At 39.1% G+C, this 17151-nt stretch overlaps 1 pseudogene; it reads right to left on the bottom strand.

The window, feature by feature from the left end:
* LOC132650896 (zinc finger protein 431-like) overlaps window positions 1-17151 on the bottom strand; it is a 35656-nt pseudogene that overhangs the window by 4051 nt on the left and 14454 nt on the right.

Raw genomic sequence — 17151 nt, 5'->3', positions numbered from 1 at the left:
GACTGAAAGACCAAGATCACATGATCATCTCATTAGATGAAAAAAAAGGCTTTGACAAAATTCAACAACCCTTCATGTTAAAAGACTTGGAGAAATCAAGCATACAAGGATTCAGGCACACACTTAACATAATAAAGGTAGTAAAAAGCAAACTGAGGGCTAACATCAAATTATTTGGAGAGAAACTTAAAGAAATTCCACTCATATGAGGTACATATCTCCATATCTCTTCAATATACTCCTTAAGTCCTAGCCAAAACAATAAGACAACTGAAGGTTATAAAGGAGATACAAATTTGAAAGGAAGAATTCAAAGTATCACTATTCGTAGATGATTTCTTAGTATACCTAGGTGACCCAAGAAATCCTACCAGGGAATTCCTACAGTTGAAATACACTTTCCACAAAGTGGCTGGGAGCACAACTAAAATTTTCATTATTCCTTCTGTATACAAATAAAAAATGGGCTGAGAATAAAATTTGGGAAACAACACCCTGAACAGTAGCCACAAACAAGATGAAGTGAAAGACCTCTCTGACTAGAATTTGAAGTCTTTAAAGAAAGAAACTGAAGAAAATATCAAAAGATGGAAAGATCTCCCAAACTCATGGATATATAGGATTAACATAGAAAAACAGCATTCTTTTTTTAAATATTTTATTAATTACAGTTTATTCACTTTGCATCCGTCCTCCTTCTCCCCTCCCAAATGCTCCCTTTATTCCCTTTCTCTAAAGCAGCATTCTTAAAAATGGAGTCTACAGATTCAATCCATTTCCCAACAACATTCCAACACAGTTCTTTACAGACCTTGAAAGAGCAAACATTAAATTTAAGTGGAAAAATAAAATACCCTTGATAACAGTACAATCCTATAAAATTGGAATGACACAGAAATAAACCCACACCCCTATTGGAACTTTACTTTCAACAAAGAAGCCAAAATTATACAATGGAAAAAAGACAGCATCTTAAACAAATTGTGGTAGATGTCCGCACATAGAAAAATGAAAATAGACCCTTTGTATGACCCTGCAGAAACTGAAGTCCAAGGGAATCAAAGACCGTCACATAAACCCAGAGACTCTAAATCATATAGAAGACAAGGTGGAGAAAATTCTGGAACTAATTAACACAGGAGAACAACATCAGCACAGGCTCTGAGATCAACAATAAATGGCATCTCAAACTGAAAAGCTTCTGTACATCAAAGGACACTATCAATAGAACAAAACAGCAGTCAACAGATTGGGAAAATATCTACACCAACCCTACATCAGACAGAAAAGTAATATCCAAAGAACTTAAGAAATTAAACACCAACAAATAAAATAAACCAATTTAAAAATGGGGTTCAGAGCTAAACTGAGAAGTCATAAGAGAGAAAAGTCAAATAGCTGAGAAACACTTAAAGAAAAGATCAAAGTTCTTAGCCATTAGACAAATGGAAATCAAAATGACTCTAAGATTCCATCGTACACCAATGAAGTTGCTAAGATAAAAAAACTCAAGTGACAACACATTCTGGTGAGGATGTAGAGAAAAGGGAACTTTCCTCCAGGTCTGATGGGAGTGCAAACTTGTACTACTTCTCTGGTAATCAAACTGGTGCATTCTCAGAAAATTGGGCATATTTCTACCTCAATACCCATCTATACCACTCCAGGGAATACATCCCAAAGATGTTCCATTATAGAACAAGGACATTTGTTCTACTATGTTCATAGCTGTTTTATTCATAACATCCAGAAAGTGAAGAATGGATAAAGAACTACTAATACATTTACACAATGGAATACACCTCAGTTATTAAAAATAAATCATGGAAATTGCAGGCAAATGGATCAAACTAGAAAAGATCATCCTGAGAGAGGTAACCCAGACACAGAAAGAAACGCATTGCTTATAAGCAGATATTAGACCTATAGTACAGCATACGCATTCTACAATCCACACCCAATGAAGCTAAGTAAGAAGGGTCCATGGGAGGTTGGCAGAATATCACTCAGAATAAAAAAAGAGAACAGACAGCAGAAGTAGATGAATAGAGGGAACTGTGCAGAAGTTAGAATGGGGAGGGAAACAAATGTGGGTAGCAGATGTGGGGAGAATTGTAGTAGGACATGAGAGGCCTGAGAACAAGAAGGGTAACTGAGGGGGCTTCTCCTTGGAGTCATTTGACAGGGAAGTTTCATGAGAGGACCTGGGTGTGACTAGGTGTGACTCTAGCTGAGAATCCTAATGGAGGGGCAGGAGAAGAGAGACATGAAAAATTAAGTATGAAGTGACCACCTCTTAGCCAGTCAGGACTAGTGGAGAGAGGGAACAACAACTGGACAACAAAACCCACTATCCAAAAATTACCCTGACTGCAATAAGTTTAGGGATAATGATGGAACAAAGATTGAGGGAATGTCCAACCAATAATTGGGCCAACCTGAGACCCACACTACACTAGAGAGCCAGCCAATGAAACTGTAAATGTTGCATTGCTGAGCTTGTAGAAAAGAGCCTAATTATGCCTGTTACCTCAGAGGCTCTACCCAATAGCCAATGGAGACAGATACTGGAACTTGCAACTAAGCATGGGGAGGATTTCTGGGGGTCTTATGGAAGTACTGGGGGAAACATGGAAGAACCCGAAGGGGATAGAAAGCCACAAGAAGACCAACAAAGAAAAGTAACCCAGACCTGGGGGGGGTTAAGAAAATGAGACATCAACTAAGGAGCATGCATGTTCTAGACCTAGGCTTCTTGAACTTATCTGTACTAAGGGTAGTTGGGTCCATGTGGGTTGAGTGGTAAGTTGAGGGGACTGTTTCTAAAAGGAACTCTACTTCCCGCTTTTAGAAAATCTCCCCCTGTCAAGTGTGCCTTGAATGGCCTTAGTGGATGAGGATATGCTCAGTCCTGATGTGACTTGATGTGCTGCAATGGGGTGATACAGGAAGACTAAGGCTCTATTTTTGTGAGAGGGGAGGAAGAAGGGTGAGGGTGGACTGAGAGCAGAGGAAGGAAGGATCACACTTTGGATGTAAAGTCAAAAAACAAACTAATCTCTCTATAAAATTTAATACACTCAGAGAGAGAGACAATGGAATTGAAAGGTGATAACGGAGGGGGCTGTAGGTGGGACATGAAATAAGCATAATAAATAAAAATGAAAAAGAATAATATTAATACATTCTCTGAAATATCCAGAGGGAAAACTGGCAACATGACCTTGCCCATCAAATTAGAATTCGTCCAAATAAACCTCCAAAACTGTCATCAAATCTTCATATATCTGTCATAGTCTAAGAACACAGTCATATTATACATCTATAACATGCTTTTTTGAAATTAATCTAATTATTGTGTCATTATATAGAATCTGTAGGAAATTCTCTTACAAGGCAGAACTTCAGCACGATGTGACATAAAGAAGTATGTAACTTCAAACAATACATATATACATACATACATTTTATTAAACATTTTAATGTTAATGTCCAGGAGCAAAGTCACTTTTAGCATACTTTTTTTTCTTCTAACCTGCTACTGTGCTGCTGTGATTGAATCCCCTAACCACCAACATCTCAGGTCATGAATGGGTTTACTTTTTTGGCCCATCATTTTGAAAACTAGGATAAAAACTCAAATTTCAAGAAAACTAAGGCAAAAATCAGGGCAAATATTGTTTCCTGTCTTGCTCTCGTTTCTTCATTGTCTCAGGCTCAGCTAGCTTTTTTATGCAGCCCAGGGCCACTTAATTAGGGATACTGCCATCCTCAATTGAAGAACCTTCTATAGAAATCATCAGTCAATGCAATCTCTCGTTTACATAGAAACCAGCCATTTTCTCATTAGTTTACTTTTTCACCTTATAGCCTGCTCAAAGCTCTGTACCTCCTCTCCTGCTGTTATCATCCCCACCATCATCCTTCACTCCTCCTCCCCTTCTTCAAAGGAAAGGGGAGACTCCCCATAACAAATCTCAGCACATCAAGTTGCATACAGACTAAGTGCATCTTCTTCCACTGAGACCAGAGAAGGCTTCCAAGCTAGGGCAAAATGATTCATAAGCAGTCAACTGTGTCCATGTCACAGACAGCCCCTGTTTCAGATTCTAGGTGACCAACATGAAGACAAAGCTGACCATCAACTAGACATGTGTAAGTGCCTAGGTCCATTCCATGCATGTTCTTTGAATGGTGGCAACCAACAATTTTAGGCTGGCATGCTGTGAACTGAATTTATCATGTAAAAAACTCACAGTATTATGAAACGCAGGATTATGAAGATATATTACGGACACAAAAATATGACTTCTGTACTTACTGTTCAGCAAAAGTGATGAAGATTGTATACAATATGTGTGAAGGAATATAGCAAAAATTCCAAAACATAAGCCCAACAATATACTCAAGTTTTCATCAAGACACCTAAGGAAACTCAACCAAGTAAAAAAGGTAGACCAATGTTTCCTATGATTATATACATATAGAAATTAAATAAACACAAACATCACAACTCCCACAAAAATAACTCAAAGTAACTCCTACACTGTTCAAATTATGCTCTACGTACTACTGACCTTATTTTCAAACAGAGTCCCCATGACCTGTCTCTCTAAATGGAGGTTACCAAAATGACAGACTATGGCACTGTAGCCCTGCATGGCCCCCTAGTGACTGCAGGCAAATCCAGTCCCACTGATGCCCCTAAACAAAACAGTGTTAAATAATAATTTTATAACTGTTTCCTGCCACATCTATTATGTCACAAGCTGTGAAATCTGCCCTAGTTAACTATATAACACAATGTGCATCTGTGACACCACTGCAGCTCAGAAACTCCTTTTAACCCTGAAATTGAGTTCCTTAAGTCCCAGAAATTTGACCTTCATTTTTTCAAGTTGTCTTCCCACTTCGCACACATAAATAGGAAGCTCATTACATGACTCAAATGAGTAATTTTTAGAACTCAGCTGTGGTACAGGCTTTACCTTAAAATTTTGGGAATTTTAACCAAGAGGAAAGCAAAGTCATGCTGCTGGGAAGCAATAGACTGGGATCTAAGAGACCTGTACCAATAAAGCTTGCCTTAGAAATATTTTTCCAAAAGGCTGAAGATGCAGCTGTTCTAGAATTAATATCCACCCCCACAGTGAAAGTACACCATACATAATTAAATGGTTAACTAAAAAATAATCTCTTTAATAGGAGCACGTATCTAGCTCTACTTAATGCTATAAGTGAAGTCAGCCTAAAACTGATTTTGTATTCCATACACACAGTCTTTCTTAAGTCTCTTAATTTTAGGCTTCAGTTTATACATTAAACAATTTTAATATGGACCAGAGATTTCAAGTCTAGCCACTGAAACAAATGGGAGATTTACACAGCAAAGATATTCCTTGAATGATTTAAGTACTCCACTTCCATAATACAGCAGGTCATTATTCAGTGTCAAGGTAGAAGAGAGAGGACTCAGTGGTTTCAAATGTTAAGAAAAGTAGAAGGTAGAAAAAGTGCCAAAACCATACAATGAAAAAAAAAGACATCTTAACAAATGGTGTTGGACTAACTGGATGTGTACATGTACAAAAATGCAAACAGACAAATACTTATCACCCTGCACAAAACTAAAATACATATGGATCAAAGACCTCAATATAAAAACGGACACACTAAACCTGTTAGAAGAAAAAGTGGGGAAGAGCCTAGAACACATTGGCACAGGAGACAACTTCCTGAACAGAACACCAACAGCACAGGCTCTAAAATCAACAATCAATAAATGGGACCTCATGAAACTGAAAGGCTTCTGTAAAACAAAGGACACTGTCATGAGAACAAAACAGTTTACAGACGATCTACAGGTTGGGAAAGGATCTTCACCAACTCTATATCTGACAGAGGGCTGATATCTAGAATATATAAAGAAATTAAGAAGCAACAAATCAAGTAATCCAATTTAAAAAATGGGATACAGAGCTAAACAGAATTCTCAATAAAGGAACATCAAATCACAAAGAAACACGTAAAGAAAGGCCCAACATCTTTAGTCTCATGGAAATGCAAACCAACACAACCCTGAGATTTCACCTTACACCCATAAGAATGGCTAACATCAAAAACTCAAGTGACAACACATGCTGGAGATTATGTGAAGCGGAACCCTCCTCCATTGCTGGTGGAAAAGTAAACTTGTACAACCACCTTGGAAATCAATCTGGTCTTTTCTCAGACACTTAGGAATAGTGCTAACTCAAGATCCAGCTATACCACTCCTAGGCATATATCCAAAAGTTACTCAAGTATACAACAAGGACATTTGCTCAGCCATGTTCATAGAAGCTTTATTTGTAATAGTCAGAAGCTGGAAACAACCCAGATGTCCCTCAACGGAGAAATGGATACAGAAATTATGGTACATTTACACAATGGAATACTACTCAGCAAAGAAAGCATGAAATCAGCAAGCAAAAGGTGGGATCTAGAAATGATCATCCTGAGTGAGGTATCCCAGAAGCAGAAAGAGGCACATGGTATATACTCACTTATAAGTGGATATTAGACATATAATATAGGATAATCATACTAAAATCTGTACACCTAAGGAAGCTGATCAAGAGGGAGGACCCTGGTACGATACTCAATCTTCATTGAGAAAGGCAAACAAGACAGACATCGGAAGAGGGAGAAAACAGAAAACAGGACAGGAGCCTATCACAGAGGGCTTCTGAAAGACTTTACTCAGCAGGATATCAAAAAATATGCTGAGATTCATAGCCCACCTTTTTGCAGAGTGCAGGGAATTTGGGGGAGGAAGGGGGAGATAGAGGGACCTGGAAGGAAAAAAAGCCCCACAAGAGCAACAAAACCAAGAACTCTGGGCACAGGGGTCATTTCTGAGACTGATACTCCAAGGAAGGATCATGCATGGAGATAACTTGGAACTCCTGCATAGAAGTGCCCCATGGCAGTTCAGTGTCCAAGGGGGTTCCCTGGTAGAGGGAACAGGGACTGTCTCTGACATGAACTCAATGACTGGCTCTTTGATCACCTCCACCTGAGGGGGGAACAGCCTTGTCAGTCCACAGAGGAAGACAGAGAAGCTGGTCCTGATGAAACCTGATGGACTAGGGTTAGATGGAAGTGGGAAGGACCTACCCTGTTATTGGAATGGGGGAGGGGCATGGGAGAGAAGGAGAAAGGGAATGTGGGATTAGGAGAGGAAATGGGAAGGGGATGCAGCTGGGATAGAAAGTGAATAAACTAATAAAATAAAAATTAATAAAAATAAAATTAAAAAAATACAACAACAACAAAAAGCTAGGGTGGGAAAGTCTTGCACAAGCTACATCTTATCCTAACTAAGCTTCTTGAGAAGAATAGCATCTTGTACACTACTTCCTTGAAAGAAATGGAAGGAAACAGGAAACGTCTATGAATTGATCAGAAATTCTCATACAATGGGATAAAATCATGAGGAGTCTAAAAAAACAATACTGCATGAGGGAAACACAAGATCTCAATAACATTATTTACCAACACCACAGTGACTTTGGAACTGATGAGGGTATCTCCATGTGTTTGAAAGAGGTGGGTTCTCAAAATGAGAAGCAAGCACTCCTCAAATGTCCTTACCCTGCTGCTCACTCTATTTCTGGTTTTAGAAAAGGAACAGTGCTTTATTTTAAATAACTCAGAATCTTGGGGAAATCTCCCAAGGCCTAGGCCACAGGATATACTGGCTCTGCAAAGCATATTTGAGGAGTGTGAGAAGTTAGATTATTCTCCATCATGAGGACCTCAAGGAAGGTTTTGTTTGGTCAGGGCAGCCCTCAACACAACAGTGTTTTCTCTGTTCAACTGTTTTCATCAGATGTCTTGCCCGTGTGGCTGAACTATGCTTTTCTTAAGAAGAAAATTGCAACTTTATGGCACATCAGGCTTTAATGTTGGCTCTGATTCTGTAATGGCCCACTAAGCAGCTTGTTAGATGTCTCTTTTTTGACATGGAGATGGGCCAATGGTTGGTATGAATCAGGGGCTTTCTCCTTGGTTATGGCTGGAGACAAATTTGTTGACTATCCTCTTGAGCAAATGGGTTTCCTAGCATCCCAATGTCTAACAGGCTGGGTTGGCATGCTACTTATCTGTTTTAAAACAGCCCTTAGCTATTCTACTTGGTGTGATGTCCTGTCACCTAAGCACTGAAAATTTCTGTACATCAACTGTTCTATGAATTTACATCACAGCTTTACACTGAAGTGCTACTCAATACATATGTTACCTACAACTTCCACTAAACATGCATACACATAGTGTGTAAGAGGTGGCCTCCGGAGCCCAACCTCCCTCAAACAGCTCTTCCATTTTATTAGCAAGATAAATCTAACTTTAAAGTCCCAATGTTGCAGTGCCGTTTTCCACTGAACACATTGAAACATTTTCCTAATTATCAGTTAACTGGTTAAACTTGCTGTTACTTTAACCAGGTGCCTTAAATTGTATAAGTAAGCCCTCACTTACTAACAGTCAGAGGACACACTTCTCTGTTGCCTTATCACCTTGAGCTCTGGAACAAATGTCAAGTGATAAAAATTAGAGGCCTTAGGTTCAAGGCCGAATGTCTTAGAAAACATTTAAAAGTGTTGAGCCCAGGTGTACTGGATCAGCATAGCCTCCAACATAAACTCCCTTGCTTAACCCACATTTGATTGGATGACCCCGACTCTCTCCAAGGGGCCCTCACATTGTGAATTTAAACCTTTAAATATACAATAAAGCATACCCTGGGGCACCATTCAGATCTGAACTGGCCACTTTCCTGAGCTCAGAAAATAAAGCATTCATTCTAACCTCCTGTTCCAGAAGTGAGTTCTCTCTGTTCGGAACCAAAAGTCAATATACTCAAGATATTCAGATGCCCGGCTATGTTCAGGGCTAGGAAAGGGGGCCTCTCTGGTTGCTGTTTCTGGTTGCCAGCTCCCACCCAGCCTCAGGAAGGACCCTAAACAGCTTCTACTGCTGTTCAGCCTCCTGCTCCACCAGGCTGGGGGCAGTGGACACACACCATGTTGCAACTTCGGAACTTGGCTGAAATCCCCTCACAGTACACAGCAGCAGCGCTTATACTAGAGCAGACCAACCATTCAACCCTGCTCAGCTAAAGAGCGAACTTGCAGCAAGGCGCCAGGAAGAACCCGCCTCTCCCTCTGACTGCAGGAATGAAAGCATCTGATTGGCCAATGAGTCTTAAGTGACATGAGCACCTCCCTTAGGATTACAGTGTACTGAAGGGACAAGACTTAGTGATTCCTGGTCCAGGCTTCTCTTTTAGGACCAAACTTTCTTCAGATCTGGACATGTTTGCATTTCATCATCATTTGTGCCTGTTCTCCCATAGCCTACCCTGTGTCTTTCAGCACTCAGGATACAATTACCCTCTTCCTCCTCGAATCAGCTTGCATAGCTGCACAAACATTATTCAACCTGTAGCAGAGTGAACACTCTGTCCAACAGGTGGAAGAAGGCCAAGAATTTTAAGAATTAAAGAGAGATTTAAGAAAATGCAAAGAGTTTTTTGTTCTGTGACTTCAGGTAAACTGGAGCCACTTTTCTCCTGGAAGAGACCCAGGAGAAAAAAAAGCAGGGAAAACATGACACTTTGGAGTACTATCATCAGGTAAAACTTCTTCCTCAATAGGAAGATGAAGAACACAGAAACCTGCACTAGTGAAGGCTCTCTGCATGAAATGACCTGACAGAATAAATTTTTCTGTGTATGTATACAGCTAATACATATATATTTATGTATACACACACAGACGATTTGGTATTTTGAGACAGGGCCTCTTCTTTTAGCCCTGGTTGTCTTGGACTAGATCTGTAGACCAGGCTGACCTTGGACTCGCTGAGACTGGCCTGCTTCTTCCTGCCAGAAGGCTGGGATTCAAGCCCTGTGCCACTAAATCCATCTTAGATTTTCTGTTTTATTTTATTTTTTTTTAAAGACCGGGTTTCATCATGTAGGCCCGTTTGTGCTGGACTCTTTGTCAACGAGGCCAACACTGAACTCACAGAGCACAGCCTGTGTCTGCCTTTCAGGTGCCTGGATTAAAGGCTTGTGCAAGCATGGCTGGCAAGACCTTAGACTTTTAAGGATATGTTTAAAGGAGGGTTTCTTATCTAACTAATTTTTTTAAGATTTTTGAGTAGGTGGATGAGGAGACCTCTGACTATTATTATCTGTATGTGTCTGTGTGTGCATTAAATCAGACATTGTTGCCATGCTCACAGACCTTCTTAGATCAGAGTTTTTACTCTTATGCCTAAGAAATTTTTATTTTATTTTATTTTATTTTATTTTATTTTATTAGAAAAACATCTCCCCAGGCAGTGAGTTCTGTGCTGAGCATCACTTGCACTGTGGGTCTGATCCTCTGAGGGCAAGGAATCATATGAAAGAAGAGAGACTTAGTATCATCTGGAGAGGACAGGAGCTCTACAAGGACCAAATATATCTGGGCACAGGGGTCTTTTATGAGACTGTATCTCCAGTCAAGGACCATGCATGGATATAACCTAGAACCCCTGCTCGGATGGAACCCATGGTAGCTTAGTAGCCAAGTGTGTTCTATAGTAATGGGAACAGGGACTGTTTATGACATGAATTCAATGGCTGGCTCTTTGATCTACCCCCCACCTCCAGGGAGGAGCAGCCTTCCTAGAACACAAAGGTGGATATTGTAGTCAGTCCTGAAGATACCTGATAAGCTAAGGTGAGGTGGACCTCTCTTATCAGTGGCCTTGGAAAGGGGCATGGAGGAAATGAGGGAGAGAGGGTGGGATTGGAAGGGAGTGAGGGAGTGGGCTACAGAGGGAATAAAAAGTTAATAAACTGTAACTAATATTAAAAAAATAAAATAAATAAAATAAAAAACAGAGAACAGATCTCAATGTAGAATTCTCAACAGGAGAATCTCAGATGGCTGAGAAACACTGTTCAGGTTCAGCATCCTTAGCCTTTAAGGTAATGCAAATGGAAACTACTTTGAGCTTTAAATTTACACATGTTAGATGGTGAAGTTTAACAGGACAAGTGAAAGCTCACTCACACTGACAAAGGTGTTGGGGAAGGGGGACACTCCTCCATTGCTGGTTGGAGGTCAAACAAATACAGCCAACATTGTATTTTCTCACACAACTGAGTTGTTGTCCCAGGAGGTTGTATGAGGATGCCCAAAAGCCCGGGCTGATGTTACGAGAGAGCATTGCTCTCTGAAAAACAACAGCAGGGCCACACTCTGGAGGAAAGCTTATACACAGTGCACTGAAAGTGGAGAGGTGGACGAAGTGCAGGTTAAAAGATTTCACCCCTATGTTCTAGTCTCTTTGGGGTAAGACAGTACTGTACAGGCTATCAAAAGAGAAACCTGGACATAAACCCAGAATAAAAACCACTCCACCTAAAATCTGTACTGCTTACAAGATGTAAAGGGGGCATGATTATACCAAACTTGCTTGAGTGGTGAGCTAATGTTTGGTTTAACTTGCAGCACAATCCATTAAATGGAACCCACTCCCTTGATGGCCAAGAATGTCTCCAAGACATAAACAGCAAGGACTGTGTTTGTATGTGTCCACTCCAGGTCCACTGCAGAGATGTCTTGGCTGTTAGTTCTATATTTTTGTGAGACTCCTAACATTAAGAACAGGTATAACTTTGACTCTCTCACCTGCTCTTGAGACTCTTTTTCCCCTATTTAGGGTTCCTTGTCCATCCTCACTGTGAGGTCTGTTGGCCTTATCTTTTTTGTATTTTGTTTGGCAGTCCTATCTTAGAGGCCTGTTCTTTTCTGAAATGGATACAGAGGAAGGAAGTAGATATGGGGAAAGAAGGGAGGTATGCTGGATGTGAGAGAAGTGGAGGGAGGGAAAACAGTGGTCAGAATATATTGTATGAGGGAAGAATCCTTTTCAATTAAAAAGCATTAATTTAATTTTCCTACCTAAAAATGCAAAGAAGAGAAGCAATCAAAGAGAAGTGAAATAGTGAAGACAAGGAAAAAAAAATCATGATGTACAGTTATTATTCGGTGTGCAAAGAGGGGAAACATCATTCAGGAGTTTAACAAGCTTATTCTTTAGTCTTATCTAGATCTATGAAATCAGATGTTTTGCTCTCACCAATATGAAATATATATCACACAGGTAAAATGAGGTAATTTTCTGCTGTTGTGTGGAATTACAGGGGTTCCTGCTCACTTAATTCCAAAACAGTACTCTTTCTTCTCTATAATAAAAACTAAAGTTTGGAGCTAGAGAGGTGGCTCAGCAGATAAGAACACCCTCTGTTCCTTCAGATGTCCTGAGTTCAATTCTCAGAAACCACATGGTGGCTCACAATCATCTATACTGAGATATGTTGCCCTCTTCTGGCATGCAGGTACAAATGCTGATAGAACATTAATTAAATATATAGTCTTTAAAAAACAAAAAAATAATTTGAATAATATTCACAATAATGGAAATAAGCACGTAATGTTATACACTATTTATGCATTAACTATATAATACATTAAGTATATACAAACTGATATTTTAAAATGCTAAGTGTTTAAACATGTTTTCCCAGTAAAAATAAACATGTCATCATCTAAGGTGGGTTAGCTGATCAAAACAAAACTAAGTGTTACTTGTCTAAGACTATTACATTTTTATTCAACTGTAATTTGTCATTATTTCAATACAAACAAAACAAGTCAGTCTGTTTCTTAACTCATTTTCACTTCATGCAGCATGACTCATTGGCAGAAAACTCTTACGCCATCAAAATAAACCAACATTCTGCATTTTTATAGTATATTATATTGTAAAAGTACATTTGCTTTTTATTTCTATAACAACATTTGCTCTAAAAAGCCTGACATTTGATTTTCCTTCTCCACATACCAAATAAAAATATATTAAAAAAATTCTTTGAAAGTGATTGCTTCTGCTAGGTTGTGTTGTTTCTGCCCTTCATTTTCTATTGTGAACTATAAGGTAGACAAGTTGACTAAAGCTCTCCTACCCAATGGACAAATGGGAATGTAGCAAGATTGGAATCAGAGAGAGAGAGAGAGAAGTTTGTTGATTTGACACTGCTTATGCTGTAATTATACACTGTTTCATGACCAATAAAGCAATGACTGTGAAAGTCTTTTATAAGTGTGTAATCCCTTTACCATTGCTATTGTTGTCATTCATTTATCATACTGTCCTTCTGAGTCACAAACCATGACCTCAACAAATAAGGAATTAGGTTACTTTAAAAGTTATCCACCACAAACATAAACACAATAAACATGAGAATTCAGATACATTTTATAACTAATCAAAAGTACATGAAACTTTACTGAGAAGACTGCTGGGATCAATAGCCATTTTGTCATTTTATGAGAGCTACGTGCAATGTAGGCACACGTAAACATGGATACAATGAGAATGTGTGAAAAAAATGGTTTATTGTAGGTTTTTTGTTTGGGTAATGAGGAGGTGTGGGTGTAGGTAACACCAACAAATGCATCAGATTACAAATAATAAATCCTTGCAGTTTTACATGAACTATAAGAACACAACCTGATGTTCCTTAATTTTAGTACGAATCTGTGGGAATTCCTAAATTCTGCTATCAAGAGATTATTTTGTATGCTAATACATGATCCCATACCACATTCAAATTTATTATTCAATTGAGAACCATGTTTTATTTTCACTTTTTTTCTTCTTAAATTATACATGGGGGGATAGCTTTTGTGACCATAGCAGTGTATTTTGTGTCAGTAAACTCTATACTGAAGTCTTCTTTCTATGGCTGTGTAAATTATTTCATTACTTTCAATTTTATATACTAACTATAGTTTGCTAAACAAATGATTATGTAGGATATCATTTACACTTTTATACTAGAGTAAACAAAACCAATGGAATGATGTATTTTTAAAAAAGATGTTGGCTATTTTCTATTTCAATATGAATTCACCAGAATCCAAAGAAAATTTCTATGAATTTCTAAGAGGAAAGCTGATTCCAAAGCTATGTCCCATGAAAAACGACACAGAATTCCAAATAGGATAATGAAGTAAGAGTACACACATATGCAGCTGTGACCTCAGAACATGTCTCAGAGCTACAACTATCAAGAATGTGTACAACAGTTGCGACCAAATTAGGAGACAAAGAGAAAAAGCCAAAATCATAAGCCTAAAAATATATTCAAGTTTTCCTCAAAAGGCCCAAGGAAACTCTGCCAGGAAAAATGTGACTTGTCCAAGGTTACTTATGTTTATATGTGTATAGAAATTAAATAAGCACAGACTGCAAAACTCTTACAAAAGCAACTCAAGCTGACCCCTAAAGTATATTTCTGACAAACCAGCTACTGTAGATCGCTCTTCTAAAAGGAGAGACCACATGCTCAATGGTCTGGAGCTCACTGTGGAAAAAAAGTGATCAAAAAAGAGGGCTACGATTCTAAAGCCCCTCATGCCTTCTTGTGGTTTCAGGCAAATCCAACACCACTAAAAGCAATACACAAACCAATGTGGTGAGTGTTTTCATGTTTGCTTACTCCCACATGGATTGTGCCATAAGATATGGAATCTGCCTTATCCACCTCCCCAACACTAGCACATCTTAAAAACCTCTGCATCTCAGAAATTCCTATTGTGTCCTGAAATTAAATTTTCCTGAATCACACCACTATGGCTGAAAGAAAGAAAAAGATAAAAAGATTCCAAACAAAAATTGATAGAGGATTCACATCACCCACTTTTTCCAGCTTCAAAACTATTTATAAAATTTGCCACACAAACCTGAATGTGGAATGCAAAGTTAAGAACTTCTAGAGAGCAGACCATCAGTTTTCCAATTTCTCTTCTTACCACACACCAAAAACAACGTGTGTGTGTGTGCACACTGGACAGTGATATTTTAACTATCACAGCTTTAAGCTGCCAGGGATGCAGAGGAATTCTCCCAGCCCCCACCCACTGCCCCCAAGGAATCTACACTCAAGGAAGAGTCAGAGACCAGGGACCAATCCCCAAGTCACCACATAGATCAACAGAAGGACAGTTAACCCACAGTCTCAGCATCACAATATCAGACTCTGAGAGCTTAGCAGACCTTTTCCTCCTGGTTTTGGTACAGTGGCCCACACACTCACCATTGCATACTTTGAAGTCCCCCTCACAGTTCTCTTCAGCTGCATCAGAAAAGAATCCTGGAAAGAAAATATGAGCTACCTCCCATTGGTGCTGCTGACTGATAGGTCTGCCTAGAGTCCCTCATTTCCTTTGACCACCCAGCTGGGCTTAAGGACACTAACAGCTACTCTACTGGGGGATGAGATCAAATAGCTCAGAGAGCTGAGACCTTCCCAACTGGGTCCACACCTTAGGCACACACAGAGCCCTACTCTAAGAAATTTGTATTTTAGTATGACTTTCCCATCTCCAAGACACAAGGAGATAGTTCCTCTTCTACTTCACAGGGTCCTTTGTGTGCACATTCCAACACACAATAATTGTTCAGTGTCACTATCTCTACATTATAGCTGAGAAATCCTGAAGCCAAACAAGTCAAAGTCAAACAGTAACAATTAAAACAAAAATTGATGAAGAATATGAAAGGAGTGGTAAATGGGAAATGAATGAAAAAAAAGAAATAAAAAGGAAAGGTCATAAATGATTCTAGGTATGGTGGGGTAGAGTTTATTATAGAGAAAAGGGACAGAATAGCCAGATGCAGGGACATCTGGGAGAGTCCAGAGGAAACATGACTGAGCATTATGAGGAAAAGTAGGAGGGGAGAGGGGAAAGCTAGACCAAGAGGCCTGGATAGTAAATGATAGATGAAAAAGCCCAGGTAACCAAAATGGTTGGATTACATAAGGAAGACCACCCAGGGGAAGGGGAACTCAGACCCTGGGCTAGAAGGCTGGGGATGCCAACCATTACCCTATCACAGGTAGAAACAGAGGGATTCTAGGAGAACCAGAAGCTGGGCCTCCTTTGATTTGTTAAATAGGTACCTCAGATATTTGTCCCAGCATTTGAGACTTAACAGTAGGGAAGAATGAGGGGGTTGAAATTATTTAACTATAATCTCAAAAATTGTAAAAAGTTAAAACACGCTTCATGCTCCAATAGTATTTTGGTACTAGACATGCGTAGCAGAGCACACCAAGAATTATAAACTCCTTTTCTCTAGGGGTGCACCATTGTTAGAATAATAACATTCCATTTATGCTTGGCCACACCAGATTATCCAGTTCTTCTTTGTTTGTTGAACTAGTGTAACTACAGATATTTGGTTTCTAGAAATAAGTTTAGTTGCTTTTCCAGAATCTTGATTGCCTTGGTCTGTGAACTCCAAGGATTGCCAGTTTGGACATTTCCTAATCATCTAAAATTGAATAACTGACACTTCTGTCCAAGCAGGAAAGCTCTCACCATCCTTCTTCTCCATCCCTTTCTGTGCTATGATGACACCAGCTTCAAATTTAGTCACTGAACTCAATTCATACACTGGTGCTTCTTTATTTGTAATTACCCACCCTATGAAAGCCAGAGATGTTTGAGGAACCTCATTCACTGGTCCCTTTTCCATTTCACTGAGCAGGATAAGGTCCAGCCTGAAATGAGTTGCAAGACACTGGGCCACAAAGGCAGGATTAGGTGGTTCAAAGCAAGTCTTAACTATATAGCATGAAGGCTGAGTTTTGGAAGACATTGCTCTAAACAGAAACTAATGAAAAATCCATTTTTAATTAGGAATGAAATTCTTTTTAAAAGATATTTAATTTTATTTTCTGTGCATTAGTGTGTAGGTGTCAGATTGTTTGGAATTGGCATTACAGACAGTTGTGAGCTGTTACATGGGTGCTAGGAATTGAATCTGGGTCCTTTAGAAGAGGAGGCAGTGCTCTTAACCACTGAGCCATCTCTCCAGTCCCAAGAATGAAATCCTTAATGACTGATAAATGTTGGAGAAGAGAAAGAAATAAGAGATTAGAGCAGTGATGCATAAAGAAAATAAAACTTACTAATTAATACCAACAATTGACTTTTTTAGAAAGAGAAATATAATTGAAAAACTACATAGGTATAT

The sequence above is a fragment of the Meriones unguiculatus genome, assembly GCF_030254825.1.
Source record: "Meriones unguiculatus strain TT.TT164.6M chromosome 13 unlocalized genomic scaffold, Bangor_MerUng_6.1 Chr13_unordered_Scaffold_34, whole genome shotgun sequence".
Taxonomy (NCBI): Eukaryota; Metazoa; Chordata; class Mammalia; order Rodentia; family Muridae; genus Meriones; species Meriones unguiculatus.
The sequence above is the reverse complement of the archived record's forward strand: the minus strand, read 5'-3'. Positions and strand labels throughout refer to the sequence as shown.